We start from the raw sequence: 14,000 nt of genomic DNA on the forward strand, positions 1-14,000 counted from the left end.
CAAGGCAAAAACATGACAGAGATTTGTCTTTCAGTGATAAAACTAGCAAAAATAGAACACTTAAGATAACCCTGTCTTTGAAAAACATCAGTAAAAAGCCCTCTGAGCTCCATGAACATGTTGCAGACTGCACATGTCACATAACCAAGGACTACGATTTTTTGCCTGAGGCTCCCACATTTAACAAAGGGAAACACTGCTTTCAACAAAAGATGCTATTCTAGTTATGTGCCCTTTTACCCTGTCAGAGAAACAGCTGGTAACATAAAGTCACAGCTAATTTATATCATGTCTGCACTAACAGTCAGATTCAGTTTGTATCAAACTTTCAAAGTTGGACTTAATACCAGTTGATGGATGACAGCTTTTCTGGCCTCCCCCCTTCTCAAAACATATTTAAACATTGCCTCCCAGATAAATAAAAAAAAAATTAAATACAAATGGAATCTTTAACATGTTTCACATAACCAGAATATATGTAAATGTTTAAAACTAGTACATTTAAAAAAAAAATCCTAAAGAAGGGTGAGAAAATTACACCAGCAGTTTTGAAGTCCTGTGACAAATAAATAGTGCTTTAAGACAGACATGTGGGCACCAAGCATAATGGAAAAGAATTTTCTCTTAAAAAGAAAAGAAAAACCCTACAACTTACCTGTCTCAGGTAATCTCTTTGCAGTTTGGGGTATCTGTTCTCCTAAAAAAAATTCAGTCTGCTGCAGAAACTTTAAGGGCTTTTTCAAGGTCAGCACTCAACAATTTAGGGAAGACCAATTGAACTTCTTTTATTAAAAGGGACCTGTTTCTCATTTCTGCTATTAAATGTCATCTACTTTCTTTTTAAGATCCCCAAAGCAGAATGGCTGAGCTGTGTAAAGGGACTTTAGTGAAAGTGAGAGTCAGGCCAAAGACTTAACAGCTCCAAACCCGCAGTGCTTGTGTGAGAAAGAGCTACAAAAATCAGGCTCTTCTTGGAAAACAGGCATGGGGGAACTTCCAGAGATTGGGAGTTCAGACTCAGTTCAGATAAACATCTAACAGTGCTGGTACGCTTCTGAAGCTATCTTCCACAGCACCTGAGTCTACAACATAAGCTGGAGACAACATTCTTTTGAGATTTCAGCTACTTCCCACTTCCAGATGATCTAATAGTATTTGACCAAGGTTCTTTCATCCCATGATCTGAAAGCATCACTGACATGCAAGCAAGGGAAATCCCACAACATCCTGGGAAGTAGGGAATTTAAATAAATAAATAAATAAATTTAATGTTGCACAGTATAATGATTATCAGGGTTCTGAATAATTGGCCCCATTTATCAGAAAGAGATTGGTTTTGCTCAGTAAACTTACATACACCAAATGAACAAATGTCCCTGGGAAGGTCAAAGCAGCAGTATCAGTAATGCAGTTTTAAAGTGACAGGAGAGCTTATTGTGATGGAGATGAGAAAGAGCAGTTGGCAATGAAGACTGAAGAATCCCAGCTCCCAGCCTATCTTTCCCTCAACGCATGCATTTCCTGCCTTAGAAGGTTAATATTGCACAGAAGATAGTAAGATACAGCTTCTGCTGTGCCTAAGCTGTGCTTGGCACTGCTCTCTGATGGACTCTTTGCCAGCAAACAGAGCCAAAGCGCAGCATGATCCTGCCACATCCTCTCCAGCGAGCTATAACTGCTCTCTACCTACTGGGAAGATGCAGATAATCAACTCCACTCCCTTCACTCCGAACACAGCAGTGACTCTGCCCCTACATATGATCCTTGTGCTTGTTCAGATTTTTTTTTTTTTTTTTAATGTTCTTAAACCTCTGTCTGGCAAGGCATGGTTTATTAGAAGCAGATTTCTCTTCAACTACTTAGTGTGTCAGTTTTACAATTCCTAGGTGGTATAATTCCTGGAAAATAAAAAATGTTCTTCATCCAGAATTTTGGATGAGTCACAGAAGGTTTAGTTGTTTTGGTTCACCCTTAAATGAAGCATAACTTTCTATATCTAAATGATTCTCTGGTTTTCTTTGTTTCAGCTGACTGTTAGCTCCAAATTTCTTATAAGCAATAAGACTTTTCTAGCAAATGACACCCACCAATTGGGCTCGGCAGCCAAAGGCAGCCATCACATTTTCATGGGATTGTGAATTGCATCAGAAAGAACACACTAGTACTTCCCAAGCTTGATCCCCAGATACTAAACTAAACAAAACTCCAAACAGTTGTCTTTAACACCTCTTCAGGAATGCAGCACAGCACAAAAACCACCAGGTTCTCATCTCTCACAAAAGAACTTTTACCAAAAAGTGCCCCTGCTGCACGTAGAGGTCACCTGAAGTCCCAGAAGCTACAGGGAAACTCAGGCAAGATTGAGTGCTGCACCTCCTTTCCAAGCAACAGAGTGGACAGATGAGAGAAGGAAGACACCTCGCTCATCTTAGTTTAATTCATCACAATAAAGCCATAGAAAAACATTTTCAGAGACTCTACAGAAATGCTTGAATATTTAAGAGAAAAACTGATCAAAACCTTTCTTACACAGTGTTTCCTAATTGCAAAGAAGCTTGACTTTTAACAAAATGTACATTTCCAAGGAAGATAAAAACCAATCATCACTAGGCCAGTGACTTTGAACCTTAACCTTATAGGGTATCACTTATTTTTTAAAGTAATTTATATAAGGATGGCTCAGATTGTCTTCCAAAGTTAGATTTGGCTGTGTTCAAGAACTGAGTTACAGGACTGTCATGACAATGTTAAACTATATTACTGCTTTTTATACTCAGATAGAGAGACGTGCGTTGTTTCCAGTACTTTACGGAGATAATGCTTGTTTTTTTCCTTTCCAAATGAGTGTATTGGTCCACACCATTTGCTTCAATGATTTTCTAAAGGCGATTAATGACCTTTTTCATGGTATTTTCATTCATGTCCCCTAAAGACCATCCTATTCCACCAGCTTTACTATGTGAAAGAGGAGGATAACTTTTTCCTAACAAAATTCTTCCACCACTTTGACAAGTGCTGTGCAAGCACCATGGGGACTTCAGCACGAGACAGATGACACTCGCCCTGTGTCCTACACTTGAAATAGATGAATGAGTCTCTGAAGGACAGATTTTCAGATGCAATTTATACATCAAAATAAGGCACCAGCTAAGAAATACACTGAGGCACAGTCTCAGTTTTGAGGGACTGAAGAGCCTTCTTTCAACATCACAGTCTGCATGCTCAGACGCGTCTACAAATACAACTCCAGTTGCTGAGCTGACAGAAAAACCTCTGGAGGGCAGTCACTGCTCTCTCTGAATATTCTATCCCAAGCAGAGAGGGAGAGCACTTGCGTTTCTGATCCCGTGTGCTTTTGGACAGTATGGACTCCCTCTCCTTGGGTCAAATTTTTAAGGAATTTAGGTGCCTCATAAATGCACCGACCAAGGAAGAACATGGGAACTTAAATTCAGTTATCTCACTGAAAAAAGTGCTTCATGGGAGATTTTAGAACATATAGGCTGGTTCTGAATCAGAAGGAAATCCTAATTTTGGAATATCAACATTTTCTACAAACTGGAAATCCCAGATTTTAGGGGAGTATTTAGGACTGAAGCCAGACACAAAGGCTCAAAGGTAATGCAGAACTCCAAAATGGCAATCAGGGCAGAGAACCACCTGCAACAATTATCAGCCCATTCAGCACTTGCACAAACCTTCTCAGAAGTGTAGACAAAGTTAAATTCACTTCCCCAGAGATGATGACAAAACCAGCTAAAATGGGCCCAGACTCAACATTCCTGATGGGGGAAGGCTGCTGGAGATGAAAGGCAATGCAACCAGTGTCCAGCCTGCCGTCATGTCTGTCTCCTCCACACTGCTGTTGTCAAAAAGAGGGGGAATGGAGCAGAGGTATATGGGAGGTCCAGGCACACAGAGAACATGGTCACTCATCAGTGAGAGTAATCAGCTTACTGTACCCTGAATTAACTGAAGATGATGGTATATAAGGGAGTTGCCTTGACCCTGGTACAGTATTTCTGACCCCATCAGTCAGCTCTCATAGGCACTTCTTAAACTTAGAGCTAGTCCTCAGTTTGTCTCCAGTCTGGAATTTCCATATATTCAGGGGCTGAAGCTTACATGTATTATAAACACTTCCTTTAAATGGTTTCTGAGCATTTGTGAGCATTGTGAGCACCTCACCTGTTCTGGCGGTGAAAGAACAATGTTTGTAAAAAATGTCTAAGTCTTACATGTTGTAAATAATCAGTGAACACAGTTACTTGGACTCTCACAGACTCCTCAGAGCCTGCTTGCTCTGAAAAGAAGACACAAGAGGACAGTAACATGATCTTCACAGAAGTAAATATCATTTAAGACTCCCATTGCAAGCAAAAATATTGCTGAAATCCAGCAGAGAAATAAATATAGCTGTTAAAAATTGATCATACACCCACAAAATGATTAAGGTAAAATTCAAAGATTTTGATTTGAAAATAAAATTCAAGATAAAATTCTTTAAATCTACTATCAGTTCTGGAGAAAGTAATCTCTGGTGACCATTATCCCAGACGAATAGGAGTCAAGGGTCTGACTGCAGGGCTATTCACTGATTTTTCAGAGGGATTTGGTTCAACCCCCAAATAAGCAAGCAAGCACATAGGAGGAAAAAAAATCCAATATAAAAGCCTCAATACAAACCAACCCAATACAGAAGAACCTTCTGAATACCACAGGCAAGGAAATCTGAGGTAACTACTTTGATCATACTCACAGGAAGGCAATCAGAGGAAATATTCCGAGCTTTTCAGCAACAGACTAGCTGCTGATGAATTCAAAATGATGACTCCGGAAAATAGAGGAGATCACTGTACAGAAATAGAAAATAAAGAACATTGTTTAGCAATGGCATAGTTATTGCACACTCTTATTTTTTCTTTGGTAAAGTCTTCTTTAACAACACCCCTACAAAGGTTTTTTAACGTATGGAATAAAACAGAGAAAATTTGCAAGAGACCAACAAAACCCACTATTGACAGCTATATAAATTAGAGTTTGACAAAGCAGTCTTTGATTTCTCAAAATCTCTTAATACAGTCACTCACTAAAACCTCTTTAAGAAGTGAAGCTGACACAGGCTAAGATGAACATTCTCTTGTGATTGGTAAGAGACGAAGCAAAGCATCAGACCAGTGGTGAGTTTTAATTACAGAGCAAGGTTTCCACATTACTGAGAAGGGTTTCCAGCATACCTCCCTAAGGGTTTCTGCTGAGACCTGTAGTATTCAACATATTCATAAAAGCACTCTATAAAAGCAGTTGAACAGTGAGAAGACAAAGCCTGTAGAAGATACAAAACTATTCATTATAATATAATTTAAAGTTAATACAAAGAACTGGTGAAAGAGTTCATAGCAATGAATTTCTATAGGCAGACTGACTTCAGTGCTCATAAGTAAAGGTGCAGGGGAAAAAAATCCTTATATCTGTATACACACAGTGATCAACTCTAAATGAGCCAATAACACTCAAAGACATCTTGGAGTCTGAGGAAGAGCTCTCTGAAAATATTATCTGACTAGCCAGCAGTTGTTAAAAGGCAAGTTAAGAATCATTAGGGAAAAATCTAGGTTCTGTCTAGGTCACACATATAAATATATGGTATACCTATATTTTGTCTTACACTAAGTTCTGGCTACCCTTTCTAAGAAGAGCCTCAGATAGGATACTAACCTAGATGGATCCTTGCTCTGAGCCAGCATGACAACAATTATATAAACATCAATTCGGAGAGCAGAACAAATGAGCTGCCACCCTTATACAATGACAGAAGTTGTATAAGAAGTTGTGGGTGATCTAGTAGGAATTCGTAATGGACACCAGGAAATACAGTAAGAATGAGCTTCATTGGAAGGGGGTATTTTTTTCCCTGAAGACTTGCTCTTCATTCAGCTACCACTTGCTAGTATACAGGCCCACCAGAGTAAAAGTAAAAACTCTAAGCTTTCTTCAGAGGGCCTCACATGGTCCATTTTCTTTAGACCCAAGGACCTTCATACATAACCTCCTGGTGCCAACAGAGGAAATAGATTTAAAAATCACTGAAGTCTATTTTCAGTACTTTAAGATCATAGTGTGGGACCATGATTTGTATTAATTTCTGGTTATTAGCTAGAAGCGCATGGACTTTTGAGGGCTCTTGATGTAAATGACTATTCGGCAATTTCAAAAACAATTTTACAGTCTGATCTCTAGGTTTTATAGACACCTGTCAGTGATTTGTATTATTGAAAACTTTGGGGTGGCCAAAGCCAAGATGTTGATTCATTCCAATAGAAGTTTCAGTATTAGATTCAAGAGAGATCTCAATCCCGTTTTGTTCTTAACATTACTATGCATGTATCACATAGCAGAAAATAACAATGGAAGAGGACATCCCTAATCATCAAGGTCTGAAAAAAACAACAAAGAGCTTCAAGTCATCCACCTCTCACTGGTTACTCCTGCTTACAGCGAGAGCAGATTGGGCTCTATCAGTCCACAGAGCTCCAGCTCAGCAATAGCATGAAAGTTCTTCCAGGTCACCGAATTCATTCAAACTTTTTCACTAACTTGAAAAGCTGACTTTGCCCATTTTTATTGTTTAGTGTGCCCCACTTGACTCTCAGCAGGCATAACTTCATGACATTCGGATCATACATTAGGAGGATCCTGGGTCTAAAAGTCTTTTTCCACTTCAGACCATTTGCTCTCTTTCAATCTCTTCAAGATTTTTTTAAAAATGGAGACAACTCCCAAAAGATTTTCCTTTTCTTTCCCACAGTCACAAAGCCCTCTTCTGCTATTCTTCTTCCATTTGCCCTGTCCTAAAGCAACATTTTTCTGAATTGAGCTCAACGTAATTTGTAATATCAATAAAATGACTGAAATATACTCTCTCACTATTTGCTATCCAAAAGAACATCTACACACCACAATTCCATCGTGAGCTGACTATGAAGGACTAAGAACAATTTAACAAACAGGAAATTTCCATACAACTTAAGCATGAAGGAAGTTCAGGTCCAGGTCGAAAACCAGACTCCATAAATCTAAACCTTCCAATCCAAGAAATATCACTAGGGTTTGGACACATTTTGGGCTGTAATCTTCAGTGGTAAAATTGGCACAGTTTTTACTGATTCTTCAGTCCTTCGAATTCCCCTGACCATAAACATTGGGTTCATGTTCTGCTCTCATTCAACACAATGGCATTAACAGCATCGCAGACCTAGGCACACACCCAGCACTGCACATTCAAGCAAACAGTGGAACTCAATTTCCAGCTAACATAGGTACTAGATTCTCAGCCAGTGTAAATTAATTTATATTTAAATTATTTAATGCCTATTAAATGTAATTTTAATAACAAGTGTTTTTATCAGAAGTTCTTGAAAATGCTTTTATCAGAAGTACTTTATGTCATAAAAAATGAAGAAGTTGTTGATTACAGAAACTAGGGAAACTAAATCATATCTAAGGTCATTCAGAAGTTGACCTGTGACATATGAATCTGGTTTTTTTTGATTGAAACTATATGCGTGCACACACAAAGATAAGCATAGTTTCACTCCCCTCTTGTCTGTTAATGAATTTGATTCCACTATGCCAGGTAGCTTTGAATGAAAATAAAGTTATGGAGCCCAGTTACCAAAACTATGTGCTGCTCCACTTTATCCAACAGCTCAACAGATAGGGCTCTGACTGGGTTCAGATCTTATCTCTTCTTGTAGGACACTCTAGCACTAGGATATTCTTCCACATGCTTTCCTATCAGTGCTGGTGCTAGGAGTATAAAGGGAATTCTAACACACTAAAGGTCTGACTAGTTCCGTATCCTGTGCTCCAGCAGTGGCAAATATCAGATGTTTAGGGTAGAACATAAGAACAGGGAAAGCATATAACAATGCTTCCTACAAATACTCTAAACCAGCTTGTGACTTCCAGAACGCCTGAGTCAAAGGTGGAATCTGTGTATTTACTGATCTCCATGGCAGCTTTTTTCCATTATTATTTCCAGTAGCTGCCAACACTTAGCAAAATCCCACAACAGAGTGTCCCACAACTTAATTACGTGCTGTGTGAAGATATAGTTCACTTTGGACAAATAATTAAACCTTCAGACTGACACTAGGACTCAGCTATGCCAGTTCCCAGCTGAAGGCTCACTCACTTCATGCACAGTTAGGTGTGGTATGCACATAGGAAGTATTCCTCATTGCATCACATATAATGGAGCAATCCCAAATTATCCAACAGCAAGGTGGTTAAGAAGCTGTTTTGGAAATAGCACACCTGGGTTTCAGTCCCAATTACATATTTAATCATTTAGGAAAGTGAAATATCAGTAGGAGAGAGTGTGAGCACCATAAAGAATATCAGGAGAGTATACTTTACAGTTCTTTTGGACAAAGGAGGTAACCCAGACTACCTACTCAATTCCAAGTTAGTAATCTATTATATAAAAGAAGGATTCCTCCTCTAATCTTTAAAAATAGAAAATCCTTTCACAGAATCACAGAACAGTTCAGGTTGGAAGGTACCTCTGGAGAGCATCTAGCCCAACTCTCTGCTCAAAGCAGACTTCCCAGGATCATGTCCAGTTGGGGTTTGAATATCTCCAAATATGGAGACTCCACAGCCTCCCTGCAAAATCTGTTCCAGTGTTGATCACTTACAGTAATAAAGTTTTTCCCTACATTTAAATGGAATTTTCTGTATTTGAATTTGTGTCCCCTTCCTCATGTCCTTTCACTGGGTATCATTGAGAAGAGTCTGGTTCTGTCTTTTTTGTCATCATCCCTCCCCTAGTCACAGAGTCACAGTGTGTGACAACTATAGAGTGGCTGTTAAACTTGAATCTCATTCCAGTTACAGCTAGGAATTTTTACCCATAGATTTCAGTATTGGTTATTGTGCAGATTAGTTTTGGTTGAGTCATGAAAATGAGAGCAGGAAACCACATTTTAAAAAAATGGTCTAGGTGAAGTATTCCTTTGTTTACCCATTTCTTCCAGATGTCCTTTTCTCCTTTTGATTTTATGTTGTCAGGGTTGCCACATAGTTTATTTACTTATGAAGACATTACAGAGGAAGCGCTTAAATGAAACTTTTCAACTTTTCCTCAAATGTGATATGTGCACAAAGAAGGGTTTTCACTACAGTGTTTGGCAAACAAGCATTGCCAACAGAAGAGGGGAACAGGAAGGCTTGAACTCATCCATTACTATCTAAACAGGTACCCAAAGAATTTGTTTTCTAGGATAACCTAAAAAGGGGAGGTGTGTTGTCTCCTGTGAACTGCTCACCTAACCACTTACAAGAAGCTTGTCAGTACAAAACATCAGCATTCATAAAGACACCTCTCATGCAGCAATACACTTAAGATAGAGTTTAATTTAGAAACTATAATCAAAACCCATTAACTTCAGGCTAAGAACACATTTACGTGCTCTGCTGAACATGGACAGTTTGCTGTACCTGAGCTCTACTTCCCACAGGGATGCAGCCATCTCCTAGTTATCAAATTTTCTGTCATGTTAGGGGTGCAACAGTATCACCAAGCCCCAGCTTTCTGGGTGCTATACAAACAGTAGGACAAAAAGGTAGTTCTTACTCCCGAAGAGTTTATTATCCAGATACAAAAGGGATGAAGCTACACATTATAAACTTCTGATCTAATAGCTATTCTCAATAAACTTAATGTAACATTATGTTAAATATGTTAATATAGTATTAGAGAAAGGGTTTAGAATTCAAGTGCCATCTTAATCTCAGCTGAAGAATAACCATTAAGGCACAGCCCAAAGGTCTTCAAGAAATACTTTCATCTTTCAAACGCGTAGCTATGTGTATATACCATTGTTACTTTTCAAATGTTATGAAGCCCTTGGACCATTACAGCTTCATCTTTCTGTGGCCTCATCTGAAGAGGATTTCAATGATGCAGAAAGGTATCAGTAAGTACAGATTCATAAGGAGAATGTGAGCTGTAGGAAAAAGTTTCCCACCCCATCAGATTTTCTGGTTGAACCACACAGGCTGCATTACATACAGGGCTGATAGTCCTGATTGTCCAGATGTGGTCAGGGTCTGGAGGTAAGAGTCAGGGAGAGGAAAAGCATGCCATCCACAGTGCCTCTTCCAGCCCAGCTGCAGAATATATTGGAGATCTGAAGAGCAGGAAGGCAAGAAATCCTACTCTGACATGCACCCACTCTTTCCCGTTCAACTAATTGGGGCCCCACTGGACCTCATTTTCAATCCACTCCCAATGCCATGGGCATAGCAGTACACAGAATGGTTCTCCAGAGCATGACTCGGGGGCATCCTGATCACACCCTATCCCACATACTAAGCTGCTCAACGAATGTTCTTAATTACAAATTTGAATCAGAGATCATAATCATAATCAGTCTTTAAAATAATGTGAAACAGCCATACACATTAAGGGAGAAAATCTGTGAAGAAAGATCTGTATCTTCCATCTTAGCCAATCTGCTAATATCCTTTTAAAGAGCAACTCACCTGACCTACAAAGATTCAGAAAATGGCATATTTCTTCTCCACCATCTTAAAATACCAGTCATCTTTACACTGACCTCAGTAGTAGAGCACTATAATACTTTGGAGAACAGTCATTCCTCTCACATGCACAATGATACTCCCTCAATAAAGTGAACATTTTTTGGATATGACTCTCCTACATACAGGCACGTCTTGGCATGAAACAGGAGAGAAAGAATACTGCTTCCTGAGCTTAAACACAACCAAAAGGAGGACTAGACACAGCTCATACCAAGTGGAAGTAGACTGCAAGATCTTTGCATGGTTATTCTTGAAAGTAGAGGCTAAGAATTAAGCAAAGTATGTGAGCATCTGAGCAGATGTGGGCTGGAACATCATCCTCAGCCATGCATATATAGCACTTGCTTCCTTCTTTGGCCACATTCATGCTACTAAGCAGAAACCATTTGCTAACCACACAGCAGTGGCATTCACATTAGCAGAAAACCACATTCCTCGTCCCTTCCTGCTTTGATCAGCAGTTGCTGCCCACAGGAATAAACAGAGGGTTGTGTTCTTCACTTGCTCCATGCAGGGTCTGCTGTTCTCACACAGGCATCAGTGGTGAAAAGAACAGGCCAAGCCTTTTCCAGAATAGCCATTTGTCCTCATGTAAATTTATCTCCCTAATAGAGCGTCGACATGCGCAGCAAGGAAAAGACAATTCAAGGTGGGTTTTCCCCTTTCAAACTGTGATCTGGAAGAATGAACATTTTAAAATTCAAAACCCAACCCTTGCCTTATCCTTTTTTGATCATCTGGAGATTGAACATAAGTCCTGCTACATCGCCAGCAGTGGATACAGGCATGTCTGCTACAGAACATGCTACTGAAGGAAACCATTTACTGCTAATAAGAAGTCCCAAATTCCTTGCAAATTCATTGTCCCTTTCCAAAAAGGGTTACAGAAATCTTAGAGTTCTATTCCAAATTATTAATAATCCATAAAGACTACTGCATAATAATTCAAAAACTAGTCACTTGCAACAGACAGCAGATGGAAACTGGCTGCTTTAAAGCATATTTTGACAGCTGCTAGCATCATTCAACATGAGAAATGAAAGAATTTGTTCAAAACAAGCAGAGTAGGGCAGCTAAAATAAGTGTAATAACAAAAAGATTGTCTCTTGTAAAAGATCTGATTTTCTCCTCTCCTGTGTCATCTTCAGTTACTGAATGTAAACACACTGCTGGGATGGGTGTTAGGAGAGAGGGAGCTGCAGGAAAAATTCTGTGAGCTATATCCTTTTCAGGGAAGTTTGATTAATGGTGTTTCTGAGGAGAATTCTGATTGACAGGATTAGTGCCATCACTAAAAGATACTATTTGTGGATCCTGGAGCTCACAGCTCCCTAAGAACAAAGCAATTTAGAAATGAGCTTTGTGCAAATGAAGGCATTCCCTCAGCAGGGAAGGTTCATGTGAACCTCTTCTGTGGCTTCCCTTCACATGGCTTTTTCCGTGGAGTTGGGACAGCAGAAAGTCCCTGGAGAACACCTTCCTCTGGGTGCAGAAGGTTTGATTCAAATTTTCTAGGTTAGTCTTTGGGGAAGGTTTCTATAATGAGACAAAATGAAGCTCTCAGAATGAATGTTCCCAAACTTCATGGAGGGGAACATTTGGTTCCACTTTCTTTCATTTGGGATTTATTTCAGGTTTGTACTGAATACCTTTTTCTTTTAGTTTTCCAATTCATACCATCTTCCTACTTATATAATCTGGTTTTCTCCTAGTAACACTCAATGCAAAACACAATTTCACTGCTCTAATCTCTTTTAAGAACTTGGGACAAATTATTAGTTGACCACAAGCATTGCATTTTGATTATTGTCAAATCTTTAAGTACTAACCCAAGCAAACTATCTTTTAGAAGGGGTAAAGCATTGCATGCCAAAACAAGAAACTAGAAATAAGCTCCATTGCAAAAGCAAGAAAAGGACCACAGCACCCCAGTTCACACAGGAAGCACCCACTAGTTTGTTGAACCATCCCCCAGATACTGTGAAATGGATGAAGAAAAGAAGAAAAAAGGTGATTTTTTTTTTTTTTCTGATTACTCCATCCCTCTCAGTCACCTTTCTCAGGCAGGGTAACAAAATAATTTAGATACAGTGATTTCTTCCCAGCAATTTTCAGGCACCTCATTTGCATGATATCTTCACTTTCTTGCCCCACATTTTCCCTGCTCTTCTCCTGCTTTCACATCCATCGTGCTTCCCCCACTGTACTGTTCTTCAGCTTCTTTGCCACTCACTCCTGCTCACATTCTTTCTACACCAGACTTTGACCAATTTCTTGCCCTGGATCCTATTGCCCCATTTCCTCCTACTACTTATTGCTAGCCTCCTGCTACCTCTCAGTTTCTTATCTTGATCCCATAGTTCATCATGACAGAAACTATCACCTATGAAAGGTTAACATGACAAGCACCTTTTCTTAAGTAACATGTGTTCACTCCCACCATGGTCATTTTGGATCAGGGAAAATATTTGCAAATACTGAGGCAGAAATCAGAAATTAATGAGAAGCCTTGAATAATTTTTTAAGAACTCTCAGAGCAAACATCATAAGGCTCACAGCAGTATCACAACAGATGTCAACCATTCCATGTATTATGATAGCTCCACCTTAGCCCAGGCTGGCATATACCATCTTACTTATATTTCACCTGTTTATGCATTGGAAGAGCAAACTGGTCCAAATAAAATAAGGGTCATCATAGAAGCTTTTCCAGAAATCTTCAGTCTCTCTCAAATCCTTTTTGGGTGTTAAAAATACTTGGATAACATTATTTCTTCAGATTATTATCATTCATATGCATTTGTCCTTGCCTTTCTGGCTTCCGAGGCAAGATGAGCAGGGCTAAACTTCCACAGAGGAAAAATATCATAGTACACCAGAATGCTGCAACTTATTCAGGAATAACGAGTGCAAATAACTGTTTTTTAAAGTGGTTATATTCTATATAGAAATCTTGCAAATCATGCATCACAAAGACTGTCCCAGTAGTAACATTATTGATGATTAATACATATAGTTATATCTTCTTCCACGGTCTGGTACCAGTGACCCAACAAACCACTACTTTTATTCTAGCTACTACATTTCTGTCTGGGAATAGCTGTATGTTTGATGCTGTCAGCTCCCACTCCTGCTGGCAATGTTTATAGTATGGATGACTGGTATGTGAACCTTTAAGGCTACAGCATTACTGTCTCAACTTTAATTAGCTTAAAAATGCCTGCAGAAAGTGCCAGATACTTCTGAGTACTCACGGACTTCTAAATGTCCACACAAAAACTTAAATTTTAGTCCACTCAGGAAACCAGATTGATTGTTACAGATGGACACCATCTTCTACATTTTATAACTAACCAGCTCTGTCACAACATGGATCATCACCATGATTT

The 14,000-nt window shown here is 39.2% G+C and overlaps 1 protein-coding gene across 5 annotated transcripts in view; it reads right to left on the reverse strand.

The window, feature by feature from the left end:
- Positions 1-14,000, reverse strand: part of CALD1 (caldesmon 1) — a 197,080-nt gene that overhangs the window by 114,296 nt on the left and 68,784 nt on the right. For all 5 annotated transcript variants that reach the window (XM_074871537.1, XM_074871533.1, XM_074871540.1 and 2 more), the window contains exon 2: positions 4,760-4,853. The gene's annotated coding sequence lies outside the window, so the exon portion shown is untranslated. The remainder of the gene's footprint in view (positions 1-4,759; positions 4,854-14,000) is intronic.

The sequence above is a fragment of the Strix uralensis genome, chromosome 5, assembly GCF_047716275.1.
Source record: "Strix uralensis isolate ZFMK-TIS-50842 chromosome 5, bStrUra1, whole genome shotgun sequence".
Taxonomy (NCBI): Eukaryota; Metazoa; Chordata; class Aves; order Strigiformes; family Strigidae; genus Strix; species Strix uralensis.